This window comes from Excalfactoria chinensis, chromosome 1, assembly GCF_039878825.1.
Source record: "Excalfactoria chinensis isolate bCotChi1 chromosome 1, bCotChi1.hap2, whole genome shotgun sequence".
Classification (NCBI taxonomy): domain Eukaryota; kingdom Metazoa; phylum Chordata; class Aves; order Galliformes; family Phasianidae; genus Excalfactoria; species Excalfactoria chinensis.
The window spans coordinates 132,305,298-132,317,950 of record NC_092825.1 but is presented as its reverse complement, the minus strand read 5'-3'; the positions used below and the strand labels follow the sequence as shown (position 1 = coordinate 132,317,950).

Below are 12,653 nucleotides of genomic sequence, written 5' to 3'. Positions count from 1 at the left end.
CCATTGATTCCCCTGTTTGGCAGCGCCCGTCGGTCAGTCGCAGAGACGCTGACGCTTTGCTCCTAACACCTTTGGCTCAATGACACCGCGCACAGCCGTGTCTGTTCGGAACGAGCCCCGCCACCCCCGGCCCGGCTGCGACCCCCTGCCCCGAGCCCCGGAGGGGGGCACCGCCACCCCGTGTCACCACCGACTGCGGTGATGCGGGCTGCTCTTCCCTCCCCGCTGCGAAGGGAGCTCGGAAGCCCTCCCATCGCCGCCTCCCCCTCCTTCCACCCTTCCCAAGAAGGGCCGAAGACCCCCTCAAAAGTTAGAGGCACACTTACAGTTGCTCTTCCAGCTCCAGCCTCCTCCCAACAGCTCAGCTCAAAGGGCAGCTTTATTATCATTATTATTACTATTTTTAATTCTTTTTCCCCCCTCTCTCACGCCTTCTCTCGGCCCAGGCGAGGCCATGGGGCCGGGCCCTGCGGTCTGCTCTCCCGCAGCTCCCGGGCGGCCGCGGTGCCCCGCGGCACACGCACAACCCCCGGCAGAGCTCTCCCTCTCCCTCTCTCTCCGCCGCACACACGCACACACACACACACACACACACACACACACACATACACACTGTGCACGGGAGAGGGGGAGAGAGGGAGACGGAGAGAGAGAGAGAGAGAGGATAAAATGAAATTTATTATTGATAGCAAAGACTTTACAGACAATTTCTAGTTATTGTTTCGCTCCGGAGAGAAAAGAAAAAAAAGAAAAAAAAAAAAAAAAGAAAAAAAAAAAAAAAAAAGAAAAAGAGAGAGGGGCTTTTCTCCCCAACCCACATAATGGAACGCTTTTGTGTGGCACAGAACAATACCAAACAAGTATTCTAATAAATAGCCACTTTTTTGTTCCGTGCCGGCGGTGAATGGAACTGAGCAGTTGGTTCGGGAGCAGCTGGAGCCGGGCGGGGGGGGGGTGGAGCGGGGGGGGGGGGGGGGGGGGGCGCCGCTGCCTCCCCTCTGCCTTCCCTCTCCCTGCACCTCCCTCTCCCCTTCCCCACCCCTCCCCGGGGAAGGGATGCTCACGCAAAGGAATGGGGAAGAGACCCCCAGGTTCCGCTCCATGCACCTGTCCCCCCTGGTCCTGCCCTCCAGTCCCCTCCATGCAGACCCTCCTTTGTGGAAAATAAAGTTAGGTTTCCCTTCGGGATGGAGCCTCTTTGTCAGCCCCTCTTCTCTTCCCGTACCTCTTCCTTGACAGAGAGCACCGCCGGTGTGCCTCCCTCCGTACCCCCCCTCCCCTCCCCATTACTATTTCTCAATCCCTTTCTATCAGCGTGACAACCGCTGGGGGAAAGGCAGTCGGGAGCGGTGATTAAAATGGACACAAATCCGCTAAAGACTTCCAGGTAAAGCTGCGGGCAAAGCCCTGCGCCGAGCCGGGAGGAGGGAGGAAGGGAGGGAGGGAAGGACGATGGGGCAGGGAGGAGGCGGCCCTGACCCCTCTTTGCCGGGGAATGGGGTGGGATGGGGCTGCCCCCGCCCCGCGGAAGGGGAGCAGGGCGCTGCGGGAGGACAGCGGAGAGCCGCCGGGAGGGGGCTGACGGGGTGGAGGTGGGGGGGGGGTGACGGGGGCTCTTCCGTTAGTGGGGATGCTCGTAGTTAATAGATAGACAGGGAAACAGGCTGATAAATAAATAGAGAAATAGATCGATAAGTAAATAAATAGAAAAACGGATAAACGGATAGGCAGACAAATAGAAAAAGATATTTATACATAGATAGGTAAATGGATAAAATAAAGGAAGAAATAGAAGCATCCACATCCGTCTCGTTTGACAGCTACAGGCCTATGTTGCCAAAGCCCCAGAATAAAAGTCCCCGAGGCTTTCGACTTCTCCATGGCCACCCCCCAGACACTCCAACCCCTTCCCCCCCCCCCTCCCACCCCTCTGCTTTGAGAGTCCGCAATGAGAAAAGGTTCTCCTTCGACTTGCAGCCACGGGTGCGTGTACGCACTGAGGAGGTGCAGAGGGACGGGGAACGGGCGAGTGCTGACCCCCAGAACCCAACCCCACATTTAAGTCCCCCTGCCGGGCTGCTGGCCAGTTTGGCTCTTCCCTTCCTCTGTTTTGTTTTTTCTCTCCTTTCCCTCCATCTTTTAAGTGGGGTTTGCTCTCACTTCAATCACGCCGGCGCTAATTAGCCGCGCTATGAAGGAACGCCGCTCACTATTATCGGGGCCGCGCAGACGGGGGAAGGACCCTTCCGTGGGTCCCCGCCAGCGCGGCGCTGCTCTGCCTTTTTCTATGGAAAAAAAAAACCCAACAACAACAACAAAAAAACAACCCCAAACCAGCAACACCGGGGAGAGAGGCTCGCAAACTTCGCCTGATACCTTATATGCTAAATAACGGGGAGAATGGCGACGGCGTTACAGAACGCTTTCAAACCCTGCAAATATTTGAATGGGGCTTTTGAGAGCAGCTGTCAGTCAGCGGGCTGTGACAGGCTGCCACAATGCTGTCAGCGCGTCGTGGGTGTTCGGCTCCGAGCGGAGCGCTCCGGCAAACAGATGTCAAACCTCATCTCCCATCAATGGGGGTGCGGGACGGAGCTCTAACCCGCACAGAGGGCTTCAAAACGCCGTGCCGGCGTGCGGACTGTACGCACCACGAAGATGCTGACAGTCTCCCGCGTGAGTTTGTTGGTTGAAGGAGGGTCATTATGAAATCTGACCTCCAAATGATGCTGAATATTCCTTCGTTACCAACAGTGGAGAAAGGAAAATCGAAATGAAGGGCAGATACGCGGTCTCGTTGCCATATGCACTGAAAGAAACAGGCGCTTCGTTTCCAAACGTGGAGCGCTTGAAGGAAGGAAAGGAGGGAGGAAGAAGGTATATCAGGGTCCGGGTTTGCAGGGAGCAGAACAGGAGGAGGCACAGGGAAGGGAGAGAACCGCCGGCACAGCACGGAGCTGCCGCAGAAGTACTGCGGTGTGTGCCCGCAGCCGGAGCCCGGGTGGTGGCAAAGGGACATTGGGAGAAAAAATCCGCCTCGGGGTTAATTGCGTCCAAAGTTACTATTCGAAGCGGGAGCTGCTCGGCTCGCTAGGCTCACGCTCCCGAGATTTGTCTCCTCATCGAGATGTGGTTTTCCCCTCTGATCCAAGGGGTATTACCGACAAATGCTCTTTGAACGTTTTAAAGTGTCGTAACTATTGATACCCCAAATTCGTTCGTTGCCCCACAGGGCTACAACGAAGCACAGAGAGGAAAAATGGGAATTCCTCTCACGATTCCTTATAGGGATGGCATCCAATTCCCCAGGATGCGGCTGTGCCCACAGTATCAGTTTGGAAGTGAAAGATGCCTCTTCCGAAACAAGTAAGCACGGGGGGATTAAATTGTACATATTTAAACGAAGTATCTTTAGAATTATTCGTATGCGGAATTAACCGTGGCTTAAGCACAGACAGAGCTAATTTTCGTGTTGGGAACGCGAGACCCTCACGTCTCTGGCCAGCGTTAAACGAGTGGAGGAATGCACCCGGAGTGGGTATTGATCACACGCGGCGAGCGCTGCCTGCTGCCTTTAAGCCCCGTTTAATCCGAATTCTCCCACCCTCCAAACAATAATAACAACAATAAAACCCCCCAAACCAAACCCCAAAGCTCTGCTGTTTGATTACCGCGTTTTCCCCTTCGCAGCTCTGTGGTGGCGTTTGAAACCTCATTATTTTTGCGGACCTGCAGCTAATCTCCAGGACGTGGATGGCTGCGGGACCGCGGTGCGGGGCTGTGAGGCTCGGAGCACCCCCGGACTGCGGTGGGCACAGGGATCGGAAAGAGCCGGGAGCAACCCATCCAGCCCCCGTCCCATCGGGAGAACCCGCAGTCGGGTTCCGTGCCGGTACAGCCACCTCCAAGTTTCGGAAGCCAACCGCAGCTCGGTGTGAAACCATCCCGGCTCCGCGGCTCTTCCCCGGGTCCGGCGTGAAGCCGTCTTTCCTCAGTTCACACAGGCAGAAAAATGCCTGCAGCTATTATCCAGCCCATCTGCCGGAAAGGAGAGGCGACGGCAAAGCCGCGACGCTTATTTTCAAACGACAAACTGACCAACAAATCTCGAATAAATATTTCTTGAGGCTGCTCCTCGATAGACAACAAAAATCGCCATTTGTCACCTAAACCCGGGCATTCCGATGTCAGTGCTTTTAACAGTACACAGTATGAGTGCTTCACTGATTTCCAACACAGACGCAGCTGCCACGGTACTGTCCCAAAGCTCAGAAGTCAGAATAGAACTGATCTTAGATCAACAGGTTTTCTTGGCTGTAGCAGTTTTGTTAAGTCTAAAAATGAAGTCCAGTGATTGTCCTAAAATTGCTATTAAATGCAGATATCCTCTCCAATTGCGCCGTCATCAGAAATCCCAGCACTCCATTTGTATTTATTCCTGTACTTCAAACATGAATATCATTAATATGGGAAGGGGAAACATTACTGCACAAATCTGAATGATAGATCTGGAAATTGGCCCTGAAATAATATGGGGAATGTAAATGTAAGTTGAATATGGTTGTACCATTTAAACATTAAATGGTGCTCGTGCTGTAGAACTGAAATTCAAAGAGGGTTAAAATTGTGTCTTCCATTGGATAACACGGGATCTCATTCCTGTGACTCTGGTGGAACTATGCCTGATCTGCACAGAAGCAAAATCAGTGAAAGCACCAAATCTGTAACATGAAGGCCACGGACTATAAAAACCAACAGGTGAAACCTAATGGTATCACTTTACAGAATTCAGTCTTCAGAGTTTGCCCTGATTTTCTCATCTGATTTCATTTTAAAGAAGTATGTAGTCATCTGATTGTTCCCTCTCTTTTCTTCCCCCCACCCCAACCCCCTTTCTTTTCTTGCATCTTAGGCTTGTCCCCTTTCTCTGAATACGTTCTTAAGCCTGAACCACGCTGTTCAGGTGCACAATGCACCTTGCATGACCAAGGTGCAGATTCAGTTTTTAAGTGTCTTGTGAGTAGAAAACATGAGGCTGGGATCAGGTCATTATAGAATCAATGAGGTTGGAAAAGATCACTGAGATCACCTAGTCCAACCATCAACCTATTCCACTGCAATGTGAGGAAATCACTGAATTTGAAGCTACTGCTGTAAAACTGAGCTTGATCCATCATCAGGCTTCAGGGCTTACTGGAAAGGCTGGGAAAAATCCTTACTGGCAAATGAAGCATTTGGACACTTTATCATCGCTGCTACCTGTGTGTCCACCAGGACATGTTACAGCTTTAAGAAGTCAGTTTTTGTCTGGGCATCCAAGCACACGTAGTAAGAGGTTTCATGTTTACTGTGATGGCAACAAAAAATTGCCCATATGCATTTACTTTTATTTATTTGTATTTCTTGGGGGAGATGACAGCATGTCATCCATTTGATGCATTAGCTGTATATGCAAATATACATTTATTATAGGTGTGCATATACATCTACATCTATTTCTGGTTCTATTAACTTTATAGATGTTTCACTGCTGCAGAAATGAATGTCATCACAATGAGATGACTGCAATGAGGTCTTGCTGAGGCAGTGACTGCTGTGAGGTTATTTGTTAGCTCTTTTTCCACCGAAGAGGATTAGCTTTTGCTGGCCAACCCAGCTGCACCATCAGAACTGCCCTGATTCACCCAGTGGGAGAAACTTCCTCCCTGTTACATTAGGTTCAGCTGTGTTGTCAATCTGTTGCCTCAAGCTTCACCCACATGTCCCAGTGCCCTGATTACTTCCACTGCAGGAATGCTAGTCCTGTTACTGAGATTAATGTTTTGTTTCCTTTGTGAAGAAACCTGGAGGTGATGGTTTGCTCCTGAGCCCTCTCCTTACTGTCAACATGGACACAAGACAATCTGAGCCAGGAGCCACGGACTCGTTCCTGTATGCCATAAAAGTAGTGCATGTGCATCAAATCAACTGAGTGTTACCAATGACTAAGAAACAGCCTGACGTTTTTGGCTAAGGCCATTAGAATTCAGTATTTGTAGGCATCCAGGATAGCTAGAGACAAACTCCCTCTGAAAATAATGGAAGCTATGCATCTAAATCTTTGGATTTAGGTCATCTCAAGCCGAAGATTTGAGATATTTGACTTAAACTCCTTGAACCTCTGATGAACCATGGATGCTCCGGGCAACACAATACACAGGAATGCCATTGAGGAAATATAAACTTGTATAAACTTGTTAATTCTTTTAAAGAAGAGACAGAGAGATAACAAATTGCTATCTACCACTACTACAGAAACTGAGATGGGAAAGTGGGAAATAAAGTTCAGAATATCTGAGAAATGTTGCCTAGCTTGAATGTATCTCTGCTACTGATGTGATGACTGTCTAGTGGGGTTGTGGTTGCTGGGAATTCACACTGATTTTATGGAGAGATAAAAGAGTGGAGTTTATATGGAATAAACCCCTTTTGAATAAAACAATCTGCATAAATGCTTTAAGAAAGCCTATAATTATGATAAAAATGTTGCTCACAGTTAAAATTATGAAGCAATCAAAATTTATAAACAGTCACTCATCGACTTTTAATCATACTTTCTCATATACAAACTGTAGAAAACATATAGTAGCAATATGTAACAATACACACTTATTTTCAGTAATTTAGGGTCTTATCCCATATTGTTTAGACAGACAAAGCTCAGCTTGTCAAGCTCAGTAGAATTACCCTTAAATGTCAAAAAACACATGGAAGCCACTACTTTTATATACATACGCTCAGCTGAAGCCTTATCCCTGTACAGCTGAACGCCTCAGATCAGTGCTGTGCACCCTTTGGGCTAGGCCCAAAGCTTTCTGTGGTCATTTCCCATCATTTGCTTCTGTACCAGGACCTCTTCTCCCACTGCTTTCTCTGGAGGTATTTGCTCATGGATGTGGTTAAGACCCACATCTTCCCTGAGATTCCCTTGTAGACATTGCTCCTCATTTGTAACTCATTAATAAGAATGGTTGAATTATAACCATCACGTAGGACTTGGATGCCAAGAGATATTCAAAGGAAGGAATATCTATTGTGGGAACCCTGCCAACTTAAATGGTAGCCTATCATATCTATAAGCTCCATTGTTTCCTCTCAGCTGAACTTGCTGAACACATTCAGGATGCAGTTTGATATGAGCTCTGAAGGTCTTTGTGTCATGAGAAATGTAGCCACAACAGGTAAAATCAACAAAATACATTCTTCAAACATATGTATATGTATATCAAATAATGCATTGCTACATTACTTTCTGAAACACAATAGCATGCAAATTCTTGCACCTAAATTCCTACAAGGTATAATGAATTCAGCAACAGAACCCTTATTGATAGGTTAACTGTTCAGCTCTCCTTAATGATCAAAAAAACCTTTTTCTGTTAAAACATTAACTCAAATACCACTTCTGATTAACCATATTAATAAGGAAAAAGACACCAGCTTTCTCATGGAGGACCAAATAATGTCCATAAATGCATTATCTCAAGATGGGAGACCCTCAGATGACTACATATTGATTCCAGTTACTTTCAGGTCCTTGGGATCTTGTCTGCATCTCTCTGACCAAAGGCCTGAATCAAAAGTCTCAGGCAGGGTAGGAGGCAAGCAGGACAGGAAGGGTTTCTTTCTGCAGACTGTGGGGTAGAATCTAAGAGATACTCATCCTTTTAGCTTGTGGAACAAAATCACTATTTTGCATTTCTTAGAAAGAAATGGGGCTGTGTTTTGTGTCAGTTCTACATTCTTGAATATGAATCATGTTTTGGGATTGAGAAAGTGAAACCTCCTGAGAGTTTTTCTCCTTTTTGCAGCCCCTTTTTCTCACACTGAGGGTGTGACTACAGAAGAACTGGCTAGAAATTATCTCTGTGATTAATACAACACTCCATTTAATAGACTTCTTCACTATGAACTCTCTATATTTAGCAGTCTATAATCAGTGAATACAAATATAAAACCTTACCTTGTATCTACACTAGCCTAAAAATGCAGCTGTTTCCTAAAATGACTGAGATAGATGAGTGTGTCATGAGTAGTCAGTATAAGAGGGAGGGTAAAAAAACACTCAAAAAAAATCTAAACAAACCTAAAGCATGAAACTGAGCATTCTATATACTTACACTGAAATTATACCAGAAATTGGGAGCGTGAACTAGCTAACTAGGCCTCTGTCTGTTTTACAAACCACATTTGTTTAAAAAAAAGTCTAGATCATAATTGCAAATTCAAATTTCTCCCTCATTCTTACATCGACATTTGTGTTTTTTTCCTAACGTTTTCAACATGTAAATGCAGCAGCTTCCTACCCCCCTTGTTATGTATTGCATTCAGAGTAACAGTTTAGCAAATTCTCCAATTGTGTTGGTGTTCGCTCTCTCAGACATGGAGAGCAGTTTGATGTGTCCTTTTAATGAGTCATTTTCATGCATGGAGGAAAACAGTGGTTGGGGAAGTTATTAAAGCTTTCTGCTCATTGATTTTAAGACTCACTACTGAATTTATGTTGCTTAAAAGCCAGCTTGCTTTGTTTTCTTCTAAACCTGAAGGTTGAAGAACTCCAGCTTCCTTTTACTTCCATTACTTCTTTGCAGGGGCTGCAGTTTTGTCACTGATTGCCACAGAACAGTGACAGTGAAACCCAACATATGAAGTTTTTAGTGGTTTGGTTGTTAGTGATAACTGTCCAACAGGAATCACGGAATCACAGAATCGTATGGGTTGGAAGGGACCTCCAGAGATTATTGAGTCCAACCTGAAAAGGAAGGCAATGTAAAGTTGCCCATGGATGGCAGGTCAGACCTATGGGAAAAGGAGATGTTCTCTTCATTTGTAGGAGACATTGACTCTAGAGAGCAATGATGTTGATACAAATGCCATTTTCTTTTATTTTTTATTTTTTATTTTTATTTTTATTTTTTAACTGTCCTGCTGCTGCTCATTTCTGTGATGTATGTAGGGAATTCATCTTGGTTGGATGCTGAGATGGACTCAAGGTGGTACGCCTGAGAAAACTAACTGTAATGTTTGGCTTCATCAGGGGAAGAAAGAACTTGGGGCACAATAAAATACGATAAAAACAGATCTGCAAGGTCTCCTATGTTGGCCACTGAATCCCCTCAGGTAGTCCTCATAGTCCTGTCTGCGGTCATATGTGTTTTTGTACCAGTTTCTTTGGTGGTTTCATTTATCTGACAAGGCTCAGAGAGACAAAACATACTGAGTATACAAGCAGTAATAAAGTAGTGCTCAACTTTCTCATCGGAATAGAACATATGAACAATACCAGGACGCAGGGCATAAGTGCACTCTCTTAGCCCTTTGTTCTGGAGGGACAACCCATACATGCCCTAACTCCACGCTGAGGGCAGACCAAAGTGCTCACCATCTAGTCCCAGTGTTCAGGTTTGCACCAAGTACACCAGAAAAAAACCTGTTGAACTTAGGCCAGTGGGTTCCCTGATCTAAACCAGCTATTGGCTGTGCTGCTGAGCATGTGCAACCTATGTAAATACATAATCATAGAATCATAGAATTGTCTGAGTTGGAAAAGACCTTTAAAAAGTCATCTAGACCAACTCCCCTGCAATGAACAGGGACATGTACAGCCTGATCACACTGCTCAGAGCGCCATCCAGCCTGACCATGAATGTCTATAAGGACGGAGAATCCATAATCTCTCTGGGCAACCTGTGCCAGTGCCTCACTGTCCTTGTCATGAAACACTTTTTCCTTATATCCAATCTAAATCACTCCTCTTTAATTTGAAATCATTTCCCTATGCCCTGTCACAACAGACCCTGCTAAAGAGTCTTTCCCTTTCTTTCTTAGCCCTCCTTTAGATTCTGAAAGATTGTTATCAGGTCACCCTGGAGCCTTCTCTTCCCCAGGCTGAACAGCCCCAGATTTCTCAGCCTGTTCTCACAAGGGAGGTGTTCCATCTCTTGGATCATTTTTGTGGCACTCCTCTACATATACTCCAACAGGTACTGGCAGAGGGCAAAACCTATAGGACTTCTTATATGAGTCCATCAGTGCATTCAAAAGCTAAGAATGTAGCTTAAATTCTATTTTTTTTTTTTTAACCTAAAAAAGAGTCTTCTAAAAACACTGATGTCTCATAATTTAGTGGTAATGCAGATGAAATCAGTAGCTGAAGCTTCTGAAACATTATTTATAGAGTGCAGACCTAAGAATGTGTTTTCCAGAATACATAAATAAAATGTCAGTTACTTACTAAAAAAACTAATTCAATAAAAATTTTGAAGCTTCTTTTTTTTTCTTTTTTTACATCAGCAAAATGACATTGCCTGTACTTAGTGTCTGTATAGTAGAACGACACAGGTCATTATGAAATCTTAGCAGTCTTACCACATAGCAAACCCTCTGCAGTACATGCTGAACTACTTAAAACAGCCATGAATTGTCCAAACAGAATAATTTGATACTGGCTGTTTTCCACATTTTAATTAGCAAGAACAGACGGCTCTTGCATAATCCCATTTAGTGTCTGTGCTTGGTACCTCCCGAATAGAGCAGTGATTAAGTTCATACCTTCATGTGGCTAAATGCATTAGCTGAAAGCAAACCACTAAGATTCACTTTCTGACACGGCCATAATGCAAGAGCATTTCTTTCCATTGACTTAAGGGAGAAAAGACTCTATTAACTTATAGCCTGTTGGTCACAAAGATGCCCGGAGGTATTCTGTATAAATGCATATTCATGTCTCATGTGAGATTTTCCTCCCCGGCAGTTTCTTTTGTAACAGAGATCAGAGTGCCCCTGTTACACAGTCACCACTCTCAACACATCCAGCCTAATCACGTGATTGATCACACTAAGACAAAATATGGCAACTTTCTGAACAGCTTTTTTCAGCTAACCCTTGCCGTGCAATGGATCGTGTGGCCATGTAAAGGAGAAAGCTAGGAAAGGAGACGTGAGGCTGCAGCCCACCTGCACACCATGTGGGGTCTGGAGGCACAAGAAGGCCATCAGCATCTCTTCTCCTCATCACTGCTGCTGCATTTGACTGATACTTACCACAAATCAATAAGATCTATTAATTACAGTGGATAGCAATTTTAAGCGGTTACAGTAGATTTTGAGGGCTTTACTATCCCAGCTCAATTGCTTTATCTTCAAACAAATGAAAAAGAAAAGCAAAAAAGCAAAAACAAAAACAAACCCAATCTACAAAACTGACCATCAAACAACAAAACTAAAAAGAAATGCAAGCACAACAAAACTAATTGTGGTACATTTTTTTTTCTCTCATGCAATGTATTTTGCTTTGAAAGTCTAGATAATACACTGTATAGATTTTTGTGCATTTTAATAACATTTCAACAAGTTTAAAGGAAGGAGTTCTATTTGTTTTAATACTGTATTGGATGACAGAGTGTATGGATCTCAGTGAGATGTGTACATGTTTTTCTAAGAAAGTGGTAGTGGACACATTCTGGTGTGAAATGGCCAGTTTGCCTCTAAGTCAAAGGGATGATTTCTATGACTGGCAAAGTTACAAGGAGCGTGATTAACATATCTCCTCATTGGGAAATACAAGTCTTGATTTCCCGGTGACAAATACCAATTCATTTTTGCCTAGATTTATTTTTGTGGAATATAAAGGATTCTGGCATCATCTCTCCAGCTGGGTTTCACTGTTTGAAAACTCTAAATACTGGTACCAGGACTCATCCTTGTTATTGATATGATTTTGTGTTCTTGTCATAAGAAATAATAGCCTCACAGTTGAGGCCTAGGTGGATGGGACTAGGTGGAGGCCTTCACCTTGTCCTCAAGGCATTGCTTCTGCTATAGTTATCACCTTTGTTTGTACCTCTAAAATGTTGCTGTTGCTGCTATTTTCAACAAGTCTGGTTTTTGCTCAGGATGTAGAGAGAAACACAATTTGAGCCAAAGAAAATGTGGACAGGACCTGAGATAGATGTGACAGAAAAAGAAAAAAATCTCCCAAATTGTAAAACAAACGTAATGGTCCTGAATCACGAAACCTTTCTCCTGGTGAATACTGAAGAGGCTCCAAAGACAAAAAACAACTGTATGAGTTCGTGAGAGGGAGTCTATTAGAATACACACAGATTTAAGCTAGTGCTACCTTGAAGTGAAGGTAGAAAGAAGTACTTTACTTAGTCCATGACCCCAGGGAAAGCTTTTAACTTCTTTTTTCTTTTTCATTCTTGTCTTCATGAACTTCTGTTTATGTGCTTTATTTCAGGTAAACTCCATGCAGAAATGTACACTGATGTCCCTTGTTCCATCTTCCAATTAAAAGAAGAAAAAAGTGTGCAAAGAAGTTAGATTCCCTATAAGGCATGTTGTGTTTGCCAATATTTACTTTTTAATGTTTATTTGAAATAAAGACATCATGAAAACAAATGATAAGGCTATTCTTGCACTTTTATAAAAAAGTAAATGTAAAATGTTTCTGACTCCTCCAAGCAGCCACAAGTGATCAGTTGAGGATGCTTGTTATCCAGAAAAGAGAAAGGCATCTTATCTGGAATCAGGACATTCTTAACCTCCACTTCTACTTCCTCCAGTACTCCTCTCCATAGCATGGTTTATCTGTTAAGCTCAGCATCACTCCC

General features: G+C 44.6%; 1 long non-coding RNA gene across 1 annotated transcript; it reads left to right on the top strand.

The window, feature by feature from the left end:
* The first annotated feature begins 1,137 nt into the window (after positions 1–1,137).
* Positions 1,138–12,432, top strand: LOC140262008 (uncharacterized). Its single transcript, XR_011905800.1, has 3 exons — positions 1,138–1,387; positions 3,233–3,366; positions 12,281–12,432. It is a non-coding gene; the product is annotated as an uncharacterized lncRNA (long non-coding RNA).
* The last annotated feature ends 221 nt before the right edge of the window (positions 12,433–12,653 follow it).